Source organism: Anser brachyrhynchus (genome assembly GCF_964034855.1).
Source record: "Anser brachyrhynchus genome assembly, chromosome: 11".
NCBI classification, from domain to species: Eukaryota; Metazoa; Chordata; class Aves; order Anseriformes; family Anatidae; genus Anser; species Anser brachyrhynchus.
In genome coordinates this window covers 13,987,299-14,000,174 of record NC_137706.1, presented here as the reverse complement: position 1 = coordinate 14,000,174, position 12,876 = coordinate 13,987,299, and positions in this window count along the sequence as shown.

The following is a 12,876-nucleotide window of genomic DNA, read 5'->3' as shown; positions in this document are numbered from 1 at the left end:
AAATAAAAATAATAAAAAAAAAATCAGGAAATAATGTGAACTTGCTGGTCCGCTAAGGGAAAGGTGATTCTTGTGGTGAAAGCTCTTTATGGAGGTTCACTGGGTTCCTTTGGAAGCAGCCCCCTGGTCACACCGCAGCTGAGAGCATCCCCTGTCTGGCTCTTGAGCTGCTGGGTCTCTCTGGGCTCATGGGGTATGCACCCTAAACCTGCACCTCCTTGGTGCAATCCTGACCCAAATTCTGTGGTTTTAGCCCCTTCCTGATGCCAAGATTTCTCTCCTTCCAGATGCTGCAGGATGGAGTCACAGCAGAGAGGGAGTAATTCACACTGTCTATTTTGGGCTCCCCTTAGGCCTTCAATCACGGTGTGATTCAGAGCACCTAAGTTTAGGAGCTCAGGATCCATACGTAGTAAATATAGACAGGTAGAGAAACCTCCAGGGATGTTTCAGAGCTGCCAGCAAGATGTCTAATATTAGACATGTGAACATGCTCTGCGGGGGCATTGCTCTGCAGTTTACCTTACGCGCAATTTAGGTTGGTTGTGTATGTAGAAATCTCTTCCTGGTTCCAGGCAGCATCAGAAAGACCTCAAGTCCCTCGTTGGCCCCACTACAGCAAGCAGAAGATGTCAGAAATATGCAGAGTGGCCCCGTGGTTGCAGAGTCAGGTCCCATCTGCTCATGCTGGCAGAGTTGTGTCCCTCAGAGGGTGCAGGATGGGTGCTGGGTGGACACCGGACAGACACAAGGCCTCCACCAACCCCTCCTCTGCCAACACAAGCGGTCTGACCCTGTGAGACCCAAACCTCCCAGCTGAAATCAGCAGTCTTAGTAATTTACATTTAGGAAATATCTGATTATCTGAGATAGGGAAAAGATGCAGGTAATGGTATTGATCGCGGGCAGGTTGGGGCCGTACTTGCACTGCTGCATTAGAGGAGGTTGAAGGGTAGAGGAGGTTGTGTGTTTAGGGGTTGCCATCAGCTCCGCAGAAGTGCTTGGTGCTGGCACAGGAGGAGCTTTTGCATTAGGGATGCCCAAAATCGTAAGAAGGATCTGGGAGGTGATGGAGTCATGGGCGATGTGGAGCTGGTCCAACCCAAGCACTCAGCACCCCGAGCATCCACGCTGCCCCTGACTGAGTGAGGTGCTTTTGCCCATCCTCCCTTTGCACAGGCAGCCGGTGGCGCCCATCCCCATCGAGGCAGTGATTTCCCTACACAGGGTTTGGCACAAATCCCCTCTTTGGAGCTTGACTCGGCTCCTGCAACCCCTGTGAGCATCCCAGCAGTGCCAGGAGCCCGAGGGGAGAGGGGAAGACAGAGCCTGGCTCCACCTCTGCACCCCACAGATACCTCCAGGAGCCGCTGCCTTGCCTTCCCTGGGGATGATGGCCATCACTAGGCGTTCCCAGGAGGTTCTACATCTGGCCAATGTCTTTTTGCTTAAAATAGGTAAGGTGGTGCAGTGGTGGGTTGCCACCACCAGAGGAGAGCTGCCCAGGGAGGACGGACCCTGCAGTTCTGCAGGGAGTATATCAGCTAGGGGAAATCCTGACAGTATTAACCTGCGAGAATATTGTGATCGACCTTGTGAACCAGTTATCAACTAGTATATGCTGTATACTACATGATAGACTTTTGTATTAAAAAACAATAAAAATAAATTAAAGCTATAGGTACATTGTAATCCTTGGTGTGATTGAAAAAAAAGTGTCCTAGATTGTATTATTAATTAAAATAATGATGAGCATATTGAACTGTTTTTCGTATTTATGCCTTATAAACTTGATATATTACACGATAAAATGCAACTGCAAGAATTATAAAAAAATAAATACTATTTGAGGGGCAAATCTCATTTGCTTTTCCTAAAACAAGAGTACTGCTCAAATCAGCTCAATAAATCATGTGTGTAGAAAAGCAAGAGAAGGATCTGTCCCCAAATGACTTTTTAGGATTTTTTTTTTTTTAAATGGGGCTTTGGTTAATGTACTATGTAATAATTTTATTTTATAAAGTTACTGTACAATGTTGCCTTTTGGTTCATTTAAATATAATACCAAATAAATTTGAAAAATTACAGTGTCCCAAGTTTTAATGAAACAGTTATAATAATTTATTACTCCATTGCTTTTCCTCTTTTTCTTTTCCAGGGACATCAAGATAGCCACGGGATGTGAGTGTCTCAGTGTTAGATAACTAAGCATCCTATCTAGTTCTTGGCAGAATTGCTAATGGATTTCTTACTTGTGAAATAATAAGATGGCAGAAGATAATGAAAAATGAGTTTGTTGGGTTTCTTTTAAAATCTTCTTTGCATTACGTTGTCTGGGCTTCTGGAAGATTAGCTCTTGACACTAATCGTAATATTTCATTTTATAGGTCATTTCATGTCTGTGTTATGTCATATCAACTGTTCTAACAAGGTCATGACTAATATTTTGGTATTTATTTCCCTTATGTGTTTATGCAACTACTGTCCCTTTTAAGTCAGTACTATAGATAACTATTTATAGTCACTTACCTATCAGCAAGCAATCAGTTTGCTCAGGATCTCTGTGTGGATTTAATTTGCTTTTGAGTTGTTAATTGCAAAACCAGGTTGTTTAAAATTCCAGGTGTTGCAACTGAAAGTAATCCAGCATCAGAGACTGCAAAGAGGAGCTGCAGAAAAGAAGACAGACATAAATAATGAACAATGACAGGAAAATATAGTAGTATAAGCTCCTGATTTCCTCGTCGCTACTGCATAAACACCTTTAATGCATTGCTTTAGCAAATCTGTTCAGGATGGGGACTGCTGAAAGTTAGGCACCTGGTGTACTGGGGAGGCAAGTTGGTGGAAATGTAGATGCCCACCTTTCAAATGCCAGGCTGCAGACGGGGTCCCCTTGGGATGGGCTCTGACCCCACAGTTTAGCGTTGTCATTATTTTGGGGGACTGCAGCATGGGCTCACATCAGTTTCAGGCTTTTGTACTCATCCAATCCAGAAGCTTATAAGCAAAATGCCCCCTGGGTTTTTATGTTGTAGTGTGAGTCCAGGAGCAGAGACTTTCATAAAAATGCTAAGTGTGATCACGCTTGTGCCAAAAAATCCAAAGGGCTCTGGCACAATGTTCCTTAGCCAAGAAGCTGTATATATAGGAAATATAGACATCATCTGGGTCATCACTGTGCTGGAAAGACCAGGCAGCTGCCAGGTTTCTGCAGTAACTGCTGGAAGAACCACTGAATCTCAAGGTAGAAGAGGGATCCTACGTGTGACGCTGTGTCTGCAACAAAGACACAGCTCCACATAATCTGTGCTTCTTTGAACGTATTGCTCACAGCAATCAATTGTACCGGTTGAATAAATTCTTTATTTCAGATATAGCTTTGATGAATGGCTCTGCCTGAAACACTAAAGAGTCACAAGCAAAATATTGGCTCTCTGGGCCATATTCTGCCCTCTGAGATGCTCCTGTGACTCCATCCCATTCAATCTGCACACGGAAGAGGAGCGAGTAGCCTGTAGCCTGCCGAATTGTGTGCAGCGTGGTCCTATTTAAAAGAAAGGTCAGTTGTGTTGGCGTGCACTTTGGGAAAAGGCAAGCATCTGTGGGAGTAATTATAAAGATGAGATATTTCCTTTCATCTAATTTTTACTTTGTTATCTTTTCAGGAAAGAGCAATATATCTTGTAAAGTGCTGCTCTGCTAGTAATTCCTCCAGCAAGCTTCACTTCACATGACTTCAGAGACCACATACCATTCAATCTCTTGCTGTTACATAAATCTTCACAGACCGCTTAGAAACTGGAGCAAAATCTTCAAAGGAGGAAGAAGCGAGCTGCCAGCAGCCAAGCTCCTCCCATAAGTAAGTTCCTTTTGGTTTTATGTATTTCTTGTTAATAGCACAAACTATGTCTACAAGAGCCACATGGCTCTGCCAAAACCAGTACTTAATTCTGTATAGAGTTGAGGAAATGGTGGGAAAAGAGTGTTCAGAGACGTGGTTGCTGCTGAGGATGGAGGCTTTTAGAAATGAAGAGCAGCTTCTGCCCAATTATCCATCCCCAGGCCTGTTTCTCCCTGCCCTCCTGGATCTGTGGATTTGGGGATGTTCCTCTGATGCACTAAGCAGAAATAGTGTCCCGACACATGCTTCAGACTCAGATCCTGTGCTTCCTCAAAGTTAACCAGATTCCCTCAGTAAATATGGGGAATTTTTTGCTGGATAATTTTCTGATGCTTTGGCCTCAGTTAAAGCCCCCCTCAAGGTCCAAGCTCTCCTTGTCCCACTGGTGGGGCTGGCAGCCCAAAGCAGATACAGAACTGCAATTCGGTGCTTCTTCTCACCGATCCCCAAAACATCACGAGATTCTGGGAATCCCAAAGTTATGTCTCCTATTTGCTTTAATGTTGAGCGTTGTGGAAGTTGCATTTCTACACCTGGCTGCAACCAGAGGATTGAAAATTGATTTAATGTATTGAAAATACTAATAAATGTGTGAAAACACTTAGGAAAGATGTATTTCTGATTGCTGATGGTTTTAAAAAATAAAGCCAAACATTGCTATTCACAATAAAATTACTTTTCTCCATGCTTATTTTGAGCCCATGCAATGTGTGCTGCCTGCATGTTGTCCCCATCAGGCCCCAGGGCTCCATCCCATGTCCACCTGGGCCACATGCAGACATCTCCGTTGTGTGAGTGGAAGGGCAGAAAAGAGGGAATTACCTATGGTGAAACAGCCCAGTTTGGGAGAGGGACAGGAGAAATGTGAATTATTCCGCCCAGCCCTAGAAACGATGGGGAGTTTGCTTGCTGCTGCATAGCTTTGCTGTAAACTCTGCTTTAGTGACAGACAAATCTCTGCCTGCACTGAAAAATTCCCAATCTGCCATCCTATTGGGCTGACACTGCCTACAATAAAACAAATCTTTGTTGTTCTGAGTGTTTTTCCCCACATAATGGTGAGGGGAGAGGGGAGGACCAAGGAGGTTGAGTCATTTGTCTTCTTGCTTTGTCTTGGTAATGAAATATTGCTGCTGAACTTTACCCTGCCTTTCCTGTTACTATTTTTTTTTATTTTTTTATTTTATTTTTTTTTGCAATGGCTACCATTTAAGAGGCTCATAAAATTGCATTACCAAAATTTATGACTGTACAGCAAATGTGTGCAAGTGCATTAATTCTCTTCAAGGCCAGTGTCTTGTAGCTGCAAAATTAATGTTATGGTGTGATTTCTAGTATGGCTAATTGCTGTTCAGTAAAGCAGAACTCATGGTTTTTCTCACCTTATGGCACTGAATTCCTTGGAACAGCCTTTCTCTGAGGAGTTTGTCAGGTAAGTGTTAATGAACGATACATGCACAACACCCGAGTATGTATTTTTATACATTTTTAATGCAATTAAAGACTTGAAAACCTTGGTCTTGTGAGCTTGTTTGGTTGGGTTTGAGCTCCTTTGGATGGCATTTAGTTCAAAGGTTCGAAAGCAGACATCTCTGAATGCAGGAGGATAAAAACAGGCCTCTTAACCACGGCTCTGGTCTGGAGAGGCTGAGCTGGGTGCTGGCGAGTTATACCCAAGGCTGTTTGGAAGTGAGTGAAAAATAACAGTTCAGTAAAAGGCTGGATTACTTGAAATTATCTACACTTAGCCTTACGTTTTCTTACTAAGCAGAAAAAGTCACTTCCTGCTAGAAGACTGGATTAATATTTGTAGCCTTACCAATAGAAATAGATGTGCTAATCTAGTATTCCAAGTTGAACACAGGTGTAGTAAAACAAATAACAAATGATGAGTGCTTGCTTGTGTGCTGGTCAAAGAGAGGAGTTTGGGGGAACAGTCTCAGGGTACAGAGACGGGAATTCAAAGGGGGTCCAACACTGCTTGCCGTCTTCTTCAAAGCTTTGTCTGACAGCTAGAAGAAAGCTCCGTGCTCGTTGTCTTGGTCCAGTGGGCACATGGGTTAAAGCATGTGCAAGATCATTGCGGTTACAAGCACAACCCTGACCACTCAGGACTCAAAGAGAAAGTACGAAGCGTCGAGCTACTGAGATGCATTGGAACTCAAGGGCAGGGTGGTGAAGTCCAAATTATGCTGTGTGTGGTCCCAGAAAATGGCCTCCAACTACAGTAGACCCTGTGCTTGTGCTAAATGATTACTGGGCAAAGTGGTCAGCCATGGCAGTCTGCAAAGATCTGATCGTGGACAAAAAATAACTGCTTGGGTATTGGAGCATCCGTGCTATCCTAGCCTCCAGGAGCCTTGTTTGGGTCAGTGGCATTTGCGTTCTCTCTACTGGAGGACGCAAGCTGACAAAAGTAAGGCATCCCTGGGACAGAAAGACCAGTGGGGGGGGAAGATAATCTGATGTGAAAGCTCTTGACGCAGTACCGTATGTCTTGCATGTTTTGGAACAAGTCGCTTGATCTCTGCGTGCTTTAGTTTCGTGCCAGTTACACCCCACGTGTCTCTTCAGGCTCCTTCTTGGAACTGAGATTTTCCCTTGCCGTGTGCTTGTGAAGTGCCCAGGAAAACAGGGGCCAGATAGAGACTGAAATATCTCACAAGCATTGTCTTAATGCTTATAATGGCATTAGCATTATCATAAATAGTTACAGCCAAATTAGTCATCAGTGGGGTAGCTCTGGTGGTAAGCAGCGATCCAGCACCTGGGGGATATCAGGCTCTGCCTGTCAAAGTGTTTTGGTGATGAATGTCGCAGGGAAAGCTTTTGGGGAAGGAACGTAGGGGAGAGGAGAGCAGGGGAAGCGCAGCGCTCCGCTGGGATGGCAGCACAGGGACAGCGGGATTAGCGCTGCTGGAGCTGGGCAGACAGCGAGCATCTGCTCGGGGCCACCCGGATCAGAGCACAGCGGGAACGAGAAATTCTTGGACTGGTTATCAAGGAATCAGGAAACTCCAGGATACTGTACTCATGGGGGATTTTTACTACCCAGACATCTGCTGGGTAACAAATGCAGCTAATCACGGCGATAATGTACAGCACTAATTCACTATAAATTCTCTCCCATATGTTTAGAATTGTATTTACAGTAGGGAGGGAGTGATAGTTGTTCATGAATCAAGGTGAACTGAGTAGCTGGTGCAGAGTTAGCTGTGTATTGTGGAAAATAATGACAGGCTGGAACAGAATCCCTCTGAAAGCACGGCTGTATTTCAGGTATTCTAAGAGAAAAATGTTTCTGTAATTACTGATTACTTTTAAATGTACTGATCAAACTTCTAATTTCTCCAAAACCTCTGCTCACCTTGAAGCACGAGTTCACGAGGGGGAGCTGATGAAGAATTACCTGTCAGACTAAATACGCCTCCTCCAAATCAGTTCTGCAGATCGGGAGGTTGATGAGAAGGGTTAAAAAAAAACAACAACAAAAGAACAGAGTTAATGGTTGCTCAGCTCACCAGTAGCAAGTGAGAGTATGTGGTTTTGTTGATATACTTCCGTGTCCTTCCTTCAGTTGCAGGCAATCATTTCACCACCTAACTCCCTGTGGCCCCAGAGGAGCACGATGAGCTCAGGTATACCTCATACTGAGGTGGGTGGAGGTGTCTCAGCCCCGGAGCTCGGGGCTGAGCGCGGCTGGTTAGTGTTGAGTTACGGTGCCTTTTCCTTCCCATGGGCGATTTCCCTGCTCCCCAGTTGTCTTGTCCCTGCTCTGCCTCATTGTTCGTGGGGGTGTTTTGGTAAGGATGCCATATGCGAGGCCCTGGGATTTGCATAATGGCATTACTGCTTATTCCTCAATTGCAATTGTGAATATGCAAATCTGCTGACACTGGTTACTGTAATTGCCCTGGCCAAGTTCATCCCCAGCTTGGAGCCATTTACTACTAACAAGGATTTTCCTTCTGGTTTCTCATTTCCAGCTGTGGGTAAGGGAGAAGACCCCTTGAACAGCTGCCTGAAACAAGGGGGGAGTGAAAAGCAAAGAGAGAGGGCTGCAAAACTCTGAGAAGAATAACATCTTTTTTAAAAGAGCTTGCAATACTTTTTCCCCTGTTATTTTCCTTGCAGGAGCTCATGTTCGTGCTGCTGGTGAGAGATGGATGGGTCAGATTACTCCATGCCACCCACTGCAGCAGCATTTTGTCCTTGCCATGGCTGTCCCCCATTTCTGCCTTCCCTGCCTGCTTCCTGCTGGAAATCTGCCTTCAAAGCAGAAGGGCTGAGATAACAACCGACCGCTATGAACACGGCTGTCTGTTCACAGGTGGTCCAGTGGGTCACTGAGAGGCAGGCAAGGAGTCCAGCAGAGGATTATCTCACTGGGAGAACGGGGAAAGCATCCTGAGCATGGGGGGTTTAGGGTCACCTGTCCCAAGTTGGTTGTTGTTTTGGACAAAAGAAGGATCGATGAACCGTGGAGTATTTTAACATGTCTAGAGCAGGAGCTCTTCTCATTAAAACATAAACTGATGAATCTTTTCCACTTCTAGTACCAATATTTTTCTCACAGTGTTTTGAGTACTGTTATTTTTTCCTGTGCCTTTTCAAATAAGTAAAGAGAAAACGAGAGCAATTGCTTTATTTTCTGGAAGAAATAGGTAAAACAGGAAAATCGATGCCTTGTAATTCTTCCTGAGCAAGGTTGAAATGCTGGTGTCCAGCTTCCCAGGACTTCTGAAGAGGCAGTATTTCACTGAAAACACCCTACAGGACTGGCATTCAGTAAGAAGAACTGTCCTCAGATCCAGCTACCTTTGAAGGCATCACGCACCCCTTGACTCCCGCAGCAGCAGGACCAGGCCCTGTAGACTTTCTCCCAGGGAATTTTCTAGTCCAGTTCTCCCCTCAGGCACATGCTCATGGTGTGAAAACACCGAAGGCTGCAGTGGGTTAGATCTGTGTCGTCCCACCAAGACCTTGCTGTCACTCTCACTGGTGAACTGATGCTGCTGGTGGAATAACCTGGACTTCCCAAATTAACAGAGCAGGCCAGGCTCTGCAGGAACGTTCTTTCTTCATTTAGCCTAATATTAAGTGAAGTATCATTTCAATTAAAACTAACACTAAAGTTGGTTTATAATCAAATGTATTATTTAAAAGCTCTGGAAGGTCATTGTACTATTTCCTTACAGATTCGCCTGCTAATGCTCTGCATTCTCACAGCACCCAGGGTCACCCATATTCTTCTTTTCCCTTCCTCCACAGACCTGCTATCACAGTTATTTTACATCCGAGTTAGTACCAAGGCTGTGAGAATGTCACAGCAACTCAGGTCAAGCGTGCGAGGAGTGGGTATCTTGACAGATTTGAAAGCAACACTTTAGCCTCTGCATGGGGACATGTCCGATGCCATTATGTGTTAATGGATATGATTTATTTCAGAGGGAAGAAAAAGGAGAAAACCCAGGCAAATGCAGAACCAATGATGTATGGGAAACAACAGTGTTTGGAGTATAAATACAGACAAGCAGCATATTTGTTGCTGATGGTGCTATGATGTTCCCTCAGATAATAAAACCATTTTGTAACCATTTGTCTGTGTCATGAGCTTGCACACATTTTGTCTCAAAGTTTTTCATTTCTAATGAGCCTTTCGGTCCTGAATATTTTTTCTCAGATCAACAAAAATGGTTTGACATCTTTTTGTAAAAGCCTTCAGTTTAATGTATTAGTACATCCTGTTCCCACATCAGTTTCTTCCGTTCTCTGAATCTCCTCTAGCGCTCCTTTATCAGCCAGATATAGGTGAAATACCTGGAAATAAAGATGTATGTTGTTGCTGCAGATAATGTTCCTAGTGTTCCTGAGCTCTGCTTTCATGCCATACCTGGCAAGAGCTTGTCATGCTCCTTTTCTGGAAGATTAACATGAACTGAAACACTTGGAAAGCAATTGGTCCCCACATGGTTTTTGACTCTTTCAGTGACTAATCTTGTAAGGGTTGTTCACCTTGCTTCCACTGCAAGAATTTTTGCTGTACCATAAAAATAATGAAAAAATAACTGGAGAACTAGATTTTCATCTTATTCTATGAATGAAGCAGTACATAAGAATTATTTTTCATTATGTACAAATGAGCTATGTCTTTTTTTAGGTGAATTGTCATCACGGAAGGGAAAGAACATTCTGGGAACTGAAGCGTGGTGGTCAGGGCAAGTAAAGGACAACAGCATTGCTTGTACTGTTTTCTCATCATGTATCTCTATAATCTGTAAGAACTCCTCCAAAAACCTTTATAAATGAGAAGGCTAATCTAGTGTGCAGTTTTATTCAGTGTTTCTTACCTTCTGGGACCAATGTGAAGAGGTGAGGTTATGATGTTGATGCCTGTCAGAAGCTGAGTTCGTATCACTAAGACTCTTCAAGCATATAAAGTGCCACAGCCATAGGAATCAATTTTTATATCTCAGAAATTGTGCAAATAAAATGTAACCACTCAGAAACGCTGCAAACAAGTGACATGCTGCTGCTTTTGTGTTGTGGAGCAACATGGCAATGTGGAAGCAAGAGCAAGTCCAGTAAAGGACAGGACTTGCAGATGTCGTCGCTTCATGACCAAAGTGTCCCACCCCGATTCAGACTCCTTGTAGTCAAAAATTATAGCCGCTGTGAGACTTGAAATATGTTCATCAAAAGAGATTTTCTTTTTTTAATGTGAGCTTTCCCCTCACATTATATCTATGAAGTTGTCCAGGTTTCCCATCTTTTTGTTTTATTCATGTTTCCCCCAACAATATTGGGTTATCTTTTCATCCCTTTTCAGTTTGCCAGAAGTTGTAACTGGTAGAAGTGAATAAAATTCTTCAGGGTTAAGTTCTGCTGCACTGCTCTGTTTTACTTAAATACATGATCAAAAGACAATGCACCTTCTGAGGAACATTTTAAAACAGGAGCAAAATCTGGCAACTTGTTGCATGTCCTCAATGCTTCAAGTCTTACCCAGACACTTTGATCACAGCCTCCTTCGACACTTTTCATGTTGCTTACAAAGTTACTCTATGTAAAAACGTAGTGTATAATTTACTTTTAGCAAGAAAACACAGATTTATGATGAAGGCGGGAGATGGCCGGTCTCTGGGTTTGAGTCATGCACAGATCCTGAGCAATCTCTGTGCAGCTGCTGTGGAGGGGACTTGCCAAGTGACTGACAGCAGGGACACACCACAACACATCGCGGCACCAGTCACCAGCTATAATGAAGTGGAAAGGTGACTTTCTGCAGTCAGGTTTCATTAGTTCAGATTTGGAGACGAACTTTCCTCAAAATTGTATGGCATCCCTGGTGTCTCTGCACTGATCCTCTCACCCACCCTGTCTGCTCACCTATTTTCTGAGGCGTCTGGAAGCTCCTATGGACCAGGAGCCGTATCCTGAATTGGGGCAGGCTTCTCCAGAGAAGCCGTGGAGGTTACTGATGCAGTTCAGCCTTTACTGAGATTTAGTCCTAAAGAGACTGTTCCCACCACAGCTGAACCGCAGGTAGTGCCGGGTTGCTCTTATGTAAATGCAGTGCTACGCTGCTGTATTGCAAGAAGAAAAGTGGAGGATGACTTTTGCATTTGAAGCAGTATCAGGGGCATGAGTCAGACAGCATGCGGCTACCCTGGCTGGAGAAGGGCCAGGGGAGAGGGTCTGCGTCTCCCCTTCTGCACCTTGATTTTCAGAGATTGCATGGAATGCATTGAAATTAAGGAAGCAAACTTCCTTTCTATCTGGACATCTCCATCATGCCCGCATCAGCCACAAATAACTCATCAATATGGTTTACACTGTGCTGCCCTCGAAGGCTCAGCTTGCCAGCCCAAACGAAGGAGCAGCGGGAGGCGAGGAGCTGTCCCCATTCATTCAGGTGAGTTGTGAAGTAGGCCACAAAAATGCTTTTTTTCCAACACAGGCAAAATAGGCTGTTCAGACAAATAATTTCTGCCTGTGACTCTTCCTCTTACAACAGAAACCATGGCCCTAATCCAGTAGAGCACTTTAGTATGTGCTTAACTGGAAATTTGTGAGTGGCCCTGCTGTTTTCAGGGGATCAGCTCTCCTGCTTAAAGTTAAATATGAGGGGTGGGGGACAGCAGGTGGGTGGATGAACGGCACGATTGCCTGGGGGCCCTGCCTTATTATCTACGATTATACGGGCTTAGCATTTGGCTGGATCCAGGCCCATTTGAACAAAGAAGCAGGATTAGCTGGCACGCAAATAGGGAGCAAAGCCAGAGGGTTCCAGCAGTGTCGAACACAACTTTGTTACTCTGACAGAATGTATAAAAGTGAATGAAAAGGCTGTATGATTGCTGTTGCCGTCCTGTTAATTAGGCTGAACTCATGGTTCATTAGTGCTATAATATGCTTCCATCTTAACAAAGCCCTGTTGGGTGTATGAAGCCACTTTACTATTAGTAAAGTGAACCCTTATCAGAAAGCCCCGTAATTCATTTCATAAGACGTTGTGACATATATTGTACTGAAATTGCACTGGAGAGACAGATTACTTGCTTAACACTTGCTTTGCCTAATGAACATCCTAAGATGTTTTCAAAACCAAGTTTTTTATTGTATTGGGAGCTCCTCTGACCTCATGCTTAATTACATTGTATAGTCCTATAGCAGGGTTTCAAGTGCTTAATAAATAACCCAAATTGAGCTGAGCTGCTTTTCCTCTTGCACATTCCCTCAGTGGCATTGTGAAAATACAGCTAAGCAATAAAATCCTTGTTTCTTGCTGTCATTGTGGGGAAGGGAGTTTTGCGTATAACCAGTGCGATATCGCTGCAGCAGGAATGCAGCAGAAGCACTGGCACAACCCACACTGCCACATTACCTTCTTGCAGTGATCAGAAAGCAATACTGATCAAGCAGCATAGCAAAAAATTGGCATAGAAATAAGAAATAAGATGTACTGGCTA